General features: G+C 43.6%; 1 long non-coding RNA gene across 1 annotated transcript in view; it reads right to left on the minus strand.

Annotated features, from left to right (window-relative positions):
- Positions 1-14,936, minus strand: part of LOC309514515 — a 170,582-nt gene extending 155,646 nt beyond the window's left edge. Inside the window, exon 1 of the long non-coding RNA XR_014212033.1 lies at positions 14,761-14,936. This is a non-coding gene — a long non-coding RNA (uncharacterized lncRNA). The remainder of the gene's footprint in view (positions 1-14,760) is intronic.
- Positions 14,937-15,299: the final 363 nt, after the last annotated feature.

Below are 15,299 nucleotides of genomic sequence, written 5' to 3' on the forward strand. Positions count from 1 at the left end.
TGTATAATAATAATAATAATAATAATAATAATAATATAGGAAGAGGAAGGGAAAGCTACATTGGGCATGCAGTGATTTAGGTGACTACGGCCTATAGACTTCAATATTAACGTGAAGAGCTATTTTATAATTGTATTTCAACCTTTAAGGGGTTTTTCTAATAATCCTGTACTAGAGCGAACACAGTTAGAAGAACTTCATAAGTCTCTAATTATGGTTCCTTTGTGAACTTTCTCTGGTGTCCACAAAGCCTCTAAGCCCAGGGGTGCCAACTTGAATAAAATATTGGAGGGGGAGGTAAGCCCTGCCTCACATGCACAGCATTTGAATGGCAATGTCCATCACCTTGAAGGAGCTGGCCCCCTCAAATATTTTAGGGGGGGTGGAGGGACCTTAGCCCCTAGGATTTGTCTCCTATACCTGAGCCTCCAATCTGCTCTGTAAAGCCACCTCTGCAGGTGTTATGCTAGTGTCAGATACATAATACGAACTGCTGCTTTTTCTATGTGCATACCATTCAATGGCAAGCATGACTCTTGAGGTCAAATTATGGGGTGTTCAAATCCCAATATATTCTGCTTCAGCTATCTAGCCAATAAGAGTTGTGATAAACAACCGGCAATAAAATCCAGGGCCGTTTCCTTAGCTGTTTTTGTTCTGTAAAAGTACAGTTCTATTTAAACACGAAAGTCAGCAGTTGCAACTCTGAATGCAGGCGGAATGGGTCTGTTATATAAGGAAGTGTCATTTCTGCAGCGATGTTTTTGCAGAGTAGAGGTGTGCTTTAATTTCTCACCACCCAGGGACAGCAAAATGTTTATGTAAAAGGACTTCTGCTTCCTCCCCTGCTTTATAATAACTGCTTGCCTGTAGCTCCATAGGGAAGCTGGAGATTGGTTCTAACTGGGGTGGGGGTGGGGATAACGCTCCAGATTTAATCCTGACCATAAGAAGGTAGATCACAAGGTGTATGGTTGCAGAATGTGTTTTCCTGAGATAAGAAACACAAACCATTTGGTAATCTGAAACATTCAAGGCTCAGCTTGGTCAGCTGAAGAAATGCAGATGGAAACATGTCCAGAGATTTGCCTTACAGTGGACACTGACTTAAATGTCTTTTAGAATATAAGGTTATTGTCATTTTGCATTAATGAACCCTCCGTGGACCCAAGCCTAGACTGAGTATAGAAGCAGGAGCATCGGAACAATGAAAAATACACAATAAAGTATTATTAATATATACAGTAATATATTTATTATTTTGAAGTAAGACTCAGAATAAGCAATTTTCCTGTGTGCCTTGGATACATCTATTTATGCCTGTGTTTATTTCTTTATTTTCTGACATTTGTACCCAACCTTTCTTCCATCATGAACCCCAAGACACCATATATATTATTTATATCAATAGCTCATTTTTTCCAAAGAATGTACCCTGTGCTATTCAGAGACATTAAAAACTGATATAAAAGCAACCTAAAATACAATAATATGCATAAAAGAGCAATTCCAACTCAAATTCACTGCACTAAAATAATATGTGGAGAGTTAAGCTACAAAGGCATGGCTAAATAAAAATGTTTTTACCTGGCACTTAAAAGCAGATAAGGGCAGATGGAGCAAAGCAGAGCTGGCTCAAGACATTTTGACACCTGAAGCCAGTCACAAAATGGCGACTCCCCAGCCAGGGAAGATGGGGTGATTGAAGATCTACATCAGGAACAAGAGAGAGAGAGAGAGAGAGAGAGAGAGAGAGAGAGATCTGCATAAGGAACAAATGGGAAGGGAAGATCTACATTGGGAACAAGGGGGAGAATCGAAGCAACCTTACCTGATGGTTTAAGTGAGAATCAAATTCTGTTGGGATGGGGCGCATGCTCTGAATCACGCTGGATGTATGCAAAGCCCAGGAGACTCCAGAGGGCAGACCCTGCCATTTCTTCCCTAGGGGTTAGAGTGCCTCTCCAGGGTCTGGCTATGATGTTTCTGGTATTCACCAGGACACTGCTGTAGAAGCTGCGTTGTAGGGGCTGCTGAGGAGATAGCAGATCCTGCTGTGGCAGCAGCAGCGGGTGATGCATTCCTTGGAGGCCAAATAATAATAATAATAATAATAATAATAAATAATTTATTATTTGTACCCCGCCCATCTGGCTGGGTCTCCCCAGCCACTCTAGGCAGCTTCCAACAAAGACCAAAAATACACTAAAATGTCACACATTAAAAGCTTCCCTGAACAGGACTGCCTTCAGATGTCTTCTGAATGTCAGGTAGTTGTTTATGTCTTTGACATCTGATGGGAGGGCGTTCCACAGGGCGGGTGCCACTACCGAGAAGGCCCTCTGCCTGGTTCCCTGTAGCTTTGCTTCTCGCAATGAGGGAACCGCCAGAAGGCCCTCAGCGCTGGACCTCAGTGTCCGGGCAGAACGATGGTGGTGGAGACGCTCCTTCAGGTATACTGGGCCGAGGCCGAGGATCTGCTGCTCCTATGGATCCTGCCACCTGAGGCATTGCTACACCTTGCCTCATGGGTGGGCTGGCTCTGGAGCAGAACATTCTTCAAATGGGCAGTCACCCTCCACACCTTCCTCAGAGTCAGGGCATTTTTCCCAGCCAGAACTCCCTTCCATCACCTCTCAGATGGGTGCCTTTGCCATTATAAGAGAACATGGTGAGTTCTGGTGCTTCTTTGAGCTATTTTTCTATAAAAAGAAGAAAAAAAGAGGACATACACAGAGTAGGGCCTCAGATGATGAACAAAGGGTACCAGGAGTTGCTCCAAAATCGAACTCCAACTCTTTTGGACAGCAATCATATAAGAAATATGCAAAATAACTAAAGTATTAGAAGTCACCCCAGAACTGGTCCTACTAAACATCTTCCAAGATAATAACACCCACTCACACCATAAAGAGCTCATAACCCACCTACTCTTGGCAGCCAGAAACATCATAGCTAGACACTAGGGAGATCTGTCAGGAGTAAGCATGGACCAATGGTACCAAATAGTATGGGAAACAGCCTTATTAGGAAAAACTAACCAATAAACTGAAACTGACACAGGGCCAAATAGAAGAAGACGCCTTCACCCTGGTTTGGTTCCCCTTTATCACATACACAGCCCAACAAGACAACGTAAGAATCCGCCAACAGCATACGAATCAATCTGGCTAACCTGATTCAAAAACACACACACACACAAACAACTCTCACTACAGCCAACCAACTCTCTCGCCACCAAGGAAATACAACGAGTGAATAGTAAGAGAACCCATATAAGTAACGCTGACACAACGCCCCCCCCCCCAAGTAGAAGAATAGAAGCATAATCACCCCACCCCACTCACCATTCCTCCTCCCCCTCTTCCCCCTTTTCTTTCTTTCTTCTTAATTGTTTAAACCAATTCATGAACCAGGAACCTGTACATTGACCACTAAAAATGAAACATATGTTGTAGATACTTTCCCACATTTATTATGCTATTTTTGTGATATACAAATGACATGAGAAAACTTGGTATACTTGTTTGTATAACATTATTCTTGTTTGTAAAACCCAAAAAAGGGAAAAAAAGAAAGAGTACCAGGAGGCAAATGTTTCCTAGGGGGTTTCCTATCCAGGCACTGACTAGACCCAGACCTACTTAGGTTTAGCAAGGTGATACCTTCACGTGACCATGGGGCAGACGTGTCACATATAAAGCCTTAAATTAAAATGTTAAGTACTATTGTTTAGCAAAAGAGCATAATTCACTTCAGCTCCATTTGCAGCGCTCCCGCTATTATCAAAAGGGCTTTAACAGGAGAAAAAAACAAAACTAAGAAGATTGTGCCTTTTTGCTTTACATCTGTATGCCTCAAGTAAATGGTTGATGGACCATGAGAATCCTACATGAATGATGAATTACTAGCTCTGAAACCAACAACTTGTTAGCAATCACTCCTGTTCCTAAACTCAAAAATGACTGCCTTTGTGTTTGCCGATTTAATGACTATCCTTCTTGTGAGCACAGTCTGTTGTGCTTTTCCATACACTATATCACCAAAGCAGAATGGTTATATATAGCACATATGTGGGCGAAAATACCAAGTGTGTGGCGTGGGACACATTTTCTTCTGAGAAACTGCAGTATAGCTGTATCAGCGTCAAAAAATTCAGGCACAATATTTACTTATTAGCTGATGCTTCATCTATGTGCATATGTGTATGTTTGGATATAATTAAGTGTTTAAAAAGAAACAAAACTAAATAGCCGCTATTAATAATGGTTCATTGGAATAACATCCTTGAATACCCAGTTCTTTGTCCAGAAATAGAAACTGAGGTAAATTTGCCACTTATTACCACAGAGCAGCATGACACCCCTTCATTCCAAATTTCAAGCTGCCTATCCACTCAGCAGGAAAGAGATTCATTTTAAATTAAACATGCCGGGAAGTGGACTTCAAAGGGAACAAGGCAAAATTGTTGCTTTCACGCTGGAAATTCTCAGAAATGTCTGCACCAGTGGTCTTTGGCCCCCTATATTTCTTGCAAAAATTAATTGCTCCTCTTACTTAGCCAGAGCAATTAACTCACAATAAAGGACCCTCGCAGAGAGTTCTCTTGAAGAGGTGAAATAACTGTCTAAGTGCTGGCTCCAAACTATGTCCGAGAAGACAAAATAGGGTAGCAGGCAGGGTGAAGCTTAGCAAAACAAACACCCTGTGTTTTTAAAGAGCCAGCTGCCCTTGAAGGATGCAACAACCTGCAGTGTTGTGGAAACTGTGGATTATACAATGGACAAGAGACGCATGGCCTGTCTCAACATGCCTCTATTAGCTCTAATTAATGTTGTTGCTACAGAACTGCCCACTACTACCACTATATTCATGCTTATAATTAGATGAGGAGCACACATTCCCCCCCAAGAGTTTTTAAGTACAAGAGATTGGCTTCATTCAGTCAATTGGCTGACATCTTTTGTTCTTTTTCAAGCTTTTCTTAGAAAGCAAACACACTTTCTCTCACACACCATAATTTTAAACGGCAAAAGGCAGATAGCTGCTAGAGTTGACTGCACTGAAAGTGCCAGTATAGTCTCAATGAAATAATAATAATAAACCATTGAGTCTTGTTTTCGGATCAGGATCCAAGTCATTGATTTAAAATGAATACAGTGGTGCCTCGCAAGACGAAATTAATCCGTTCCGCGAGTCTCTTCGTCTTGCGATTTTTTCGTCTTGCGAAGCACGGCTATTAGCGGCTAAGCGGCTATTAGCGGCTTAGCGGCTATTAACGGCTTAGCGGCTTTAAGAAAAAGGAAACAAACTCGCAAGAACTCGCAAGACGTTTCGTCTTGCGAAGCAAGCCCATAGGGAAATTCGTCTTGCGGAACTACTCAAAAAACGGAAAACTCTTTCGTCTTGCGCGTTTTTCATCTTGCGAGGCATTTGTCTTGCGAGGTACCACTGTGTACCATTCTACTAATTTTCTAGGTTGTGAATACTACAAAGGTAGAGCTCTTCCTTGCCACTGAAAGGATTATGATTTCCTTTCAGTTGCTTCAGATGTATGAAATACAACAGAGCAGAACTGTAGAATATCACGTAAGGGAGGGGGAATTTTTCAGCTTGAGGGCCACATTCCCTTGTGGAGAACCTTCTGAGGGCCAGATTCAAAAGTGGGCAGGGCCAAAGCTAAAAGCGGGTGGAGCAATGGATTTGACTGATCGACTATACAGTGGTATCTGTGGATGCGAACGGGATCTGTTCCGGAGCCCCGTTCACATCCTGAAGTGATTGCAACTCACGTCCGCGCATCGCGATTTGCCGCTTCCGTGCATGTGCGTGATGTCATTTTTAGCGTCTGCGCATGCGTGAGTGGTGAAACCCGGAAGTAACACGCTCTGTTACTTCTGGGTCACCGCAGAGTGAAACCCGAAAATACTCATCCTGAAGCTACTTCAACCCGAGGTATGACTGTATTCCATACAAAAACCAGAGGTTTCTGTACACATGCAGACATATCACTGTCTAGGCAAGCAAGCAATATTCAAGAACATATTGCAACCAGGTAAAAGTGCTTGAGGGCATGGAGCAGGGCTGAAGAGGGGTGTGATCTACTGAGAAGTTGGGGCCTAGGAAGAGCCCCAGGGATGAGAGAGAGAGAGAGAGAGAGAGAGAGAGAGAGAGCGCTAGAAGGTCCCACTTGGTCTCACAGACCCTCCAAGTGTCTCTGTTTTCCAGGGACATCCCTGATTTAGAGAACCCATCCCAGTTTCTGATTTGATCCAGGAATGTCCCATTTATCCTTAGGATGTCCCTATTTTCATTGGAGAAATGTTGGAGGGTATGGAGTTATCCGCCTCCCCAAACTGCCTGAAGGCAATCTTGTATAAGGAAGGTTCTTTTTTAAAAAAAGTTAATGTTTTATTATGTCTTTATATATGTTGGAAGCTGCACCCACCCATCCTGATTATGTCCCTTTAATGGCTGCATGAGAAACAACATGTGTTGCTTTTCCTATTAGCATATCTCTGTTCTGGAAAAAGGGACACGGGTGGCGCTGTGGGTTAAACCACAGAGCCTAGGGCTTGCTGATCAGAAGGTCAGCGGTTCGAATCCTCGCGACGGGGTGAGCTCCCGTTGTTCGGTCCCTGCTCCTGCCAACCTAGCAGTTTGAAAGCACGTCAAAGTGCAAGTAGATAAATAGGTACTGCTCCTGCGGGAAGGTAAGCAGCGTTTCTGTGCGTTGCTCTGGTTTGCCAGAAGCGGCATAGTCATGCTGGCCACATGACCCAGAAGCTGTACGCCGGCTCCCTCGGCCAATAAAGCGAGATGAGCGCCACGACTGGACCTAATGGTCAGGGGTCCCCTTTACCCTTTACCCTGGAAAAAGCTTCACCTGTTGAGTCCTGTGACCTGTTTCTGGAAAAGGCATCAGCGGTTGAAGATGACACACATGCAATGGTTTGTTATTTATTTCTTTAAAATAATTTTGACAGTGTTTTGTATTGTCCAGAAAATATATCTTAAACAGTTTACGGCCTGTGTATAATACGTGTGTGTGTTTCTGTTCGCATGCCCTCCGATTATATTTGAAAGGAATAATGACTTATTCTGATAATTACCTCGCATGACATTTTTATAAGCTTAAAATTGGTCAGGTGATTTTCCTTTGTGACTAATATGTGGGCTTGCTTAGAATGATGGCATCTATGCAACAGCTTCCTTCCATAAGAAGCTCATAATTCTGTCAACGAGGGTGCCAACTGTAAGCAGTACACATGAGTAATGAATATATTTTTAAAAAATAAATTGTGGACACAGAGAGGAGGCACATGGAAAAAGCTAAGCAAAAAGAAGTTGCTGGTGAAAAGCTGGGAAGGAGAGAAATCTTAAGATGCTAATTAGCCATTCTGTTGTCACATTTGTATTATCCCTTCCATTGTTGGGTTTGCTAAGTAAGCTGCACAGTAGCTATATGGGAAAGACTTTTGAATGTGGGCGAGTGTGAAAGGCAGGTGTGGTCCTCCTGCATCTTTAATTGGCCTCTTAAAAGATTTGCAGCTTTCAGAACTCGAAGGGATAAGATACACACACACATTTATAAGTACCCACTTTTAAACTCTTACTCTGATTAACGGGGTATTGTGTACTTGGTGCCACATGCCAGCCCTGTATCTTCCCATGACATCACCAAGTTCTCATTTAGGTTGGATTAAGGTTACCAGAGGGACACGGGTGGCGCTGTGGGTTAAACCACAGAGCCTAGGGCTTGCCAATCAGAAGGTCAGCGGTTCGAATCCCCGCAACGGGGTGAGCTCCCGTTGCTCGGTCCCTGCTCCTGCCAACCTAGCAGTTCGAAAGCACGTCAAAGTGCAAGTAGATAAATAGGTACTGCTCCGGCGGGAAGGTAAACGGCGTTTCTGTGCACTGCTCTGGTACGCGAGAAGCGGCTTAGTCATGCTGGCCAAATGACCTGGAAGCTGTCTGTGGACAAATGCCAGCTCCCTTGGCCTATAGAGTGAGATGAGCGTGCAACCCCAGAGTCGGTCACGACTGGACCTAATGGTCAGGGGCCCCTTTACCTTTAAGGTTACCAGATTTTTTTCAATGAATCCGGGGACACTTCCCACTAAATAGATGGATTTTGTCAGGGAACTGATTTGTAAATCCGGGGACTGTCGCTGGGAAACAGGGACTTCTGGTAACCTTAGGCTGGATTGGATCCCGTCACCTTCACATAAAAACCCCCAAAGCGGAACATGGACTTAGGCCCCCAGATGTAGGAAAGGTGAGGGCCCTGGTACATTAAGATGCAAGGCACCACCTCTGGGAAACACAACAGCACCGATTTCCCAAGATAACCACCAAATAGCATTTTCGGCTTGTCCTAGTTGAGCAATGTGATGACTATGAAACACGAGGTTGAGATAAGAACCTGAAGTACACACTTCCTTTCCTGTGCCCTTCTGCATCTTAGAAGTGCTGGTTCAAACTGACTAAAAGCCTGCATGCATCCCACTTTGCACATCTTGTTTCTACTTGGGCAAGAATGGAGAACACAAAGAATCGAGAAATAAACTTACAGCATCTAATACTTCATTCTTGAGTAGAAACAACTGGAAGCCGGGTGGTTGATTCTTCCCAGCAAACTAAAGGAAAACTGAAGAGCAACTCTAGTTGATGATCTGTTATGGGTCTGAGAGTAGTTCCCCTCATTATCCTCCTCCCCATCTTCATCCCTTTCTTTCTCTCTCTCTCTCTCCTGGGGGTCTGGGAGTCCAGAAGCCTTTGCCTCTAAAAGAGAAAGGGGTTGTGTATCAGGAGTCTGTGCTGTACAGCTTCAAAAGACCTGCTTTTGGTGAGGTGAGATACCAGCAGCTGCAGTTTTAGCACCTGCTGTTTCCTAAGCGATGCCTGGATTGAGAGAGGAAGATAGCGCTTGATTCTGTTAATTCACCTTTGCTGCGCACATATTTATGGCTTGGTGACACAACTGCAATATGTGTCATTCTTGATCACAGTTAGCTTCTGACATTGCATTAGCTTTTGTGCCGTGCGCCGAGGTAATTTAATTGAACTGGGAAGTGAGAGCAAGAGCATCGCTCAGCTCCATTCGCTCTCCTCCTTATTTCCCCCTCATTGCTCTCAGCCTCAAAGAGGAACCCTCAGAGGATGCAAAAGTTTTTAACAGGAGCCTGCTAATTGGCAAATGAGTAAAAAAAAAAAAAAAAAGGAAGTCCTTTCTCAGTTAACTCTCTCTCTCTCTCTCTCTCTCTCTCTCTCTCTCTCTCTGTGTGTGTGTGTGTCCGTGCACACATATGCATGTGTGATGAACACTGACATCACTTGCACCATCCTCCAGATGTTGCCCTATGCCAGAGGGATTTTCTTTAGCAGAAGACATTATCCTCAACTAAGGATGACTAGCAGACCAGAAAGCCTCTTGTCAGGTAGAGTTTTGATATGTTAAGCACTGCCCTAATTCCATCATGCTAATTTGATCACTTGTTCGTTCATTCAGCTATAGCAAAAGGTACCTAAGAGTATTTCCTGCTTCTCCAAAAATCTGTCAGTGCGACTGAACAACCAGGGTTTGCTTAGCCTTAGATGATATTAGACCAATGCATGAAACTGAACTAGGAACACAAATACGAAACTTTCACGACAATTACAACTTTCTCTTTTTTATTTTCCTGGTCAGCATCCTTCACAAATTCCCACAATGTATGTCTTCTTCACAATCACTTTCCTGCTTCAGAGAATGAGACTGGTAACCATTTATCAAATCAGTGTGATTTGCACAAGATTCTTTACAAAATTATGTTGCAAAGCCTTGCCTGGACAAATATGCCGATTGACTTTTTCTTTCTGGGAAGTGCTGGGTCAGGAGATGGGGATTTCACATCTCTGAATTTTGGTTCTTGCAGAACACCCACTTCATATAACTGAGCACAGGAGAAGGCTCAACTTTTCCAAAGCTCAGTAAACAAATGCCTGCTTACATGCCTCAATGGATTTCTGTTTTCCAGAACTCAGGGGAAAAGGGCTACTGATGGGGCCAGGAGGATCTCTCTCTCTCTCTCTCTCTCTCTCTCTCTCTCTCTCTCTCTCTCATATCTATCTATCATCTGCTGTTTTGTGCAAGTCTGGTATATAGTCATACCTCGGTATAAATATGCTTCAGGATAAGTATTTTTGGGTTGCGCTCTGTGGTGACCTGGAAGTAACGGAGTGCATTACTTCCGGGTTTCGCTGCTCACGCATGCGCAGATGGTCAAAATGACGTCACGTGCATGCGCGGAAGCGGTGAAACGCGACATGCGCAGTCGTGTCTTACATTCTATTAAGGATGTGAACGGGGCTCTGGAACGGATCCCGTTCACATCCCGAGGTACCACTGTACTGGAATATTAGTACCTCAGCAATAAATAAATAAAATGGTCTACACACAGAAACACTTGCACAAATACCCATAATGGACCCAGGGTTTCTAGAACTTGGGGAAGGGAAAAGAACATACAGTACCAATATGTCCCATCAAGCACTGTCAGCTAGTGGGAATAGAAAACAGTGTGATAGAGTTCAACTGAAAGCACTCAAGTATGCATGAATATGTACAAAAGCACAGAGAGAAATAATGGATCTGCGTGACCCATGGTGTACCCACAGCCCAAATGACCAGTACACGCACATCCCCATGCTGCCATAACTGCCTGTAAATACACATCAGGTAGTCATAAATGTAAGGAAGTTAAACAAAGGGGACTAAAAGAAACTAAAGGGCAATCGTTTTTCAAAACAGGCAAGGCCTTTCTGAAGCCTAGCTCAGGCAATGCCCTGAAGAGAAAAAACAAGAGGAAAATGATTCTAATATAGGGACATGTATCTGTGGCAATTGATGATAAGGGAGAGGGGGGGAGAGAGCTTTTAGTAATGCAACTCCGAGCTAATGCTTTCAAAAGATAGGTCATATTACCATTAGAATTACCGCATTCAGAATAAGGTTTACAAAAAGCAGGATGTTTCTGTGCACTCTCCAGCGTGAACATCTGTGGGGAAAGGGCCAGGGTTGGCCTGCCCATGAGGCAAGGTGAAGGAATTGCCTCAGGGCGGCGGACATGGCACCAGGTGCCAGATCCGGGCCCATGAGGAGTGTGTTGCCTGCTGCCACTGTCTACACCACCACCTCTTGGCACCATAGCTGTCAACGTTTCCCTTTTTTAAAGGGAAATTCCCTTATTCCGAATAGGATTCCTCGCAAGAAAAGGGAAAAGTTGACAGCTATGCTTGGCACCTGTTGACTCCTCCTCCTCCAACGCCAACACTGATGCCTCCTCCTCCTCCTCCTTGCCACTGCCACCTCATCTCACCCCCTCTCCAGCCACTGGCCTCCTTTTTGCCTCTGTTTCTCTTCGGCAGCAGAGGGGGGAGAGTAGGGGATTTGTTCTCGAAGGGGGCAAGGGAGGAATCGGCATCAGCAGGCAGTTAAGCAGGGGAAAGGAGGCACTTTCCACTTTGCCTCAGGGGCAAAACATGCTTGCCTGGCCTTGGAGGGGCCTTTGCTTGCATAGTTATATACGCAGTGTTCTCCACGGGACCCAGTTGCCAAATCCCGTGTGAGCACATCATTCTAAGGGCCTTCTTGGTGGCTGCTCCCAGACTTTAAACTCCCTCCTTCGAGAAGCTTTCTCCTTGTCTTTCCACTGGCAGGTGAAGACTTTATTGTCTCAACAGGCTTATTGGAACTGACTGCTTTTAGAGAAAGGGCTGCTGCTGCTGCTGCTGCTGCGCTGTTTTAATTGCAATCATTTGTATGGTTTTTAATATTTTTAAAATGTATATAGAGAGAGTTTTAATTCTATCAATGTGCAATTTTTTTAAAAATAATTCTCTCTCCCACTTCCAATATCTCACATTTTTAAAAGCTGTTCTTATTGTATCTGTAAGCCAACTTCAGTATCTGTCAGGGAAAAAGGTGGGATATAAATAAATATTTATATAAGCAGAATATTGTTATATGCACAAACCACCACCACCCTTCTCTACAGAGATTCTTTCTGCAGATGTTGGGAGAGGAGCCTGAAACACTGGAGCTAAAATAACTGGGGGGGGGGGGATAACATGAAAACCTGATTACCAGAGGCAGAAGTGGGGTGAATGTACAAGTGGCAGTTCCAATTTCAAGCTGCTTTTTAATCTAAGTGGGGGGTGGGGACTCTCATCTGTTTCCCCCCCAGATATGCTTTGTAATAAATACACCAAGTCTGTCTGTGGAGTTTGTACCATACTGTTCCTTGGTTATGTGTGTGCAATTCTGAATATGTAGCAGAGACTCTTACATTATTTTCCTGGGGCTAGTTGATAATATATATTTTTAAAAAATCTCAGTTCTGTCAAAGATAGCTCTACTGTGTGATGTTCCATGTCTGACTCCAGGCAGTTTCAATTCTTGCAGCCCCAGGTGCCATTTCACTGAGCTCTTGCAGTCATTTTCCTGTTTCCTTGTTGTACACGGGGAGTTCTAAAGAACTGTGCACCGTATAGATGGCTGTGAGACCAATACAGGCGTTAGAATGAACAGTGTTTAAACATGTTATGTCGCGGGGTTCACAGGGGTATACACACCAGCCTTGCCCCATAGAATCATAGAATCATAGAGTTGGAAGAGACCTCAAGGGCCATCGAGTCCAACCCCCTGCCAAGCAGGAAACACCATCAGAGCACTCCTGACATATGGTTGTCAAGCCTCTGCTTAAAGACCTCCAAAGTAGGAGACTCCACCACACTCCTTGGCAGCAAATTCCACTGTCGAACAGCTCTTACTGTCAGGAAGTTCTTCCTAATGTTTAGGTGGAATCTTCTTTCTTGTAGTTTGGATCCATTGCTCCGTGTCCGCTTCTCCGGAGCAGCAGAAAACAACCTTTCTCCCTCTTCTATGTGATATCCTTTTATATATTTGAACATGGCTATCATATCACCCCTTAACCTCCTCTTCTCCAGGCTAAACATGCCCAGCTCCCTTAGCCGTTCCTCATAAGACATCGTTTCCAGGCCTTTGACCATTTTGGTTGCCCTCCTCTGGACACGTTCCAGTTTGTCAGTGTCCTTCTTGAATTGTGGTGCCCAGAACTGGACACAGTACTCCAGGTGTGGTCTGACCAGAGCAGAATACAGTGGCACTATTACTTCCCTTGATCTAGATGCTATACTCCTATTGATGCAGCCCAGAATTGCATTGGCTTTTTTAGCTGCCGCGTCACACTGTTGGCTCATGTCAAGTTTGTGGTCAACCAAGACTCCTAGATCCTTTTCACATGTACTGCTCTCAAGCCAGGTGTCACCCATCTTGTATTTGTGCCTCTCATTTTTTTTGCCCCAGCATCCCTATCTCTGTCTGCTTCACCCTCAGCCTTCCTGCATTGAGCAGAAAGGTCTGAAGGGGCGTTCTAAGGCCCCTCAAGATGGGTGTTTCGTTTTGCTTTTTGCTTATGTATTGCACAATGCATTTACACAATAAAAGTGTGTTAGTGGTGGGTTTCTACTGGACCGGCCGCACATCAATTCACTTATTCTGTGATACTCCCCCATTATTCCCATATGGAGGGGACAACAAAAAGTGGGACAAAAAAAATAAATGGGAGCGTGGTATAAACTGATATAAAAAGTTACAACATTTAGTTTTTTTTAGTTCCCCCCTTTCTGTAAAGTTGGAGGGGACTCTGAAGGGTAATCCTGCAATGCAGGGATCTCTTGCCCAACGTAGGGCTCGAACCCATGACTCTGAGATTAAGAGTCTCACACTCTTACCAGCTGAGCTGTATTAGAACCTTCATAGTGTGAAGACTGTAGCTGGGGTGTTTGCTTTAAACTGCTGCTGAACTGTTTGAATGGTTCCACTGAACTCCAGTTTTATATGTTATTCTATGGCTTGTGTGCATCTCAGATCCTTTCGAACGCAGGGCAGTCTAGAAAATAAATAATAAATAAAAATAAAAATCTCACAAGGAATTTAGAGGTCTGCAGATTATTAGTGACATGTTGTAAAAGGATAGGACAGGTAGAAGTACCTGTATTCAAGGAGAAGGCAGGCTTGCAGTCAGTCGAAGACATGTTGTCATAATATTCTTTAGAACGATACTTAGGCGTCTTCAAGTCACCAAGCAATCATGTTACAAAAGACAGCTTGCCTGAGTGCTCCAATTACTGAAGTATTATGCAGCTTTGACGGCTGTGCTCCTATAGGACTGGAATTGTTCACGAGATCGATAGTGAACCACAAACTCTCTCTTTGTGTGTGTCTGTGACTTTATCCTAGCTCAGGTAAAAAACGGCAATAAACTGTTTGCTATTTATAAAATATGAGTTGGTGCCCCTTCTCCCCAAAATAGCATCTTTGTTTTTGTTTATTTTGTTAATTTCTTTTAAAAAAATCTAAATAGCAGGGAAGACAGATGGCAACATATTACATCATCAGCTAAATACAATGGATCAATTCAGGATTCCAAAGTTTGACATATGCTGTCGGGAGCTGTTGATGTAAATGATGCATGGTTACATACATAATAAAATGCCACCATACATCTTGAAATGTGGCAAATTTAGCAAATCCTTGTGGGGCCTCAAAATGGTACCAGCATTCTTCTCAGAGATAGCAAAGCATATGTTATACCAGAGTTTCACATCTAAACCCTCTTAACATTTTCCATTTTTGTACAATAAATAAATGTGCAGCAAATAAAAATATTACAAGTTCTATACATACAGTGGTACCTCAGGTTACATATGCTTCAGGTTACATACGCTTCAGGTTACAGACTCCACTAACCCAGAAATAATACCTCGGGTTAAGAACTTTGCTTCAGGATGAGAACAGAAATCGTGCTCCGGAGGTGCAGCAGCAGCAGGAGGCCCCATTAGCTAAAGTGGCGCTTCAGGTTAAGAACAGTTTCAGGTTAAGAACAGACCTCCGGAACGAATTAAGTACTTAACCCAAGGTACCACTGTACAATATTTGTATTGTTTCCATCAAAAACTGAAGTAAGGGCTTGTTGTGGTTTCATCTTAATCTGTATATGTACAATATTTGTTATCTCTTTAAATATAGCAATCCAAAATGGTTAGATTTGGGGAGAATCCCACCATACAGGGAAATCAATGAAGTCTTATGCAATAATAAACTTGATAGCCTGTAAAGTGCCACCCAAGGTGGTGGTGGTGTTGTCTGAGCAACCTCTTTCTCTCTGCCTCTCTTGGGAAGGGGAGATTCAATGCTTCCTTACAGACTCTAGTTGCCCTCGCAGAGACCATAG

The sequence above is a fragment of the Podarcis vaucheri genome (genome assembly GCF_965113315.1).
Source record: "Podarcis vaucheri genome assembly, chromosome: 11".
NCBI classification, from domain to species: Eukaryota; Metazoa; Chordata; class Lepidosauria; order Squamata; family Lacertidae; genus Podarcis; species Podarcis vaucheri.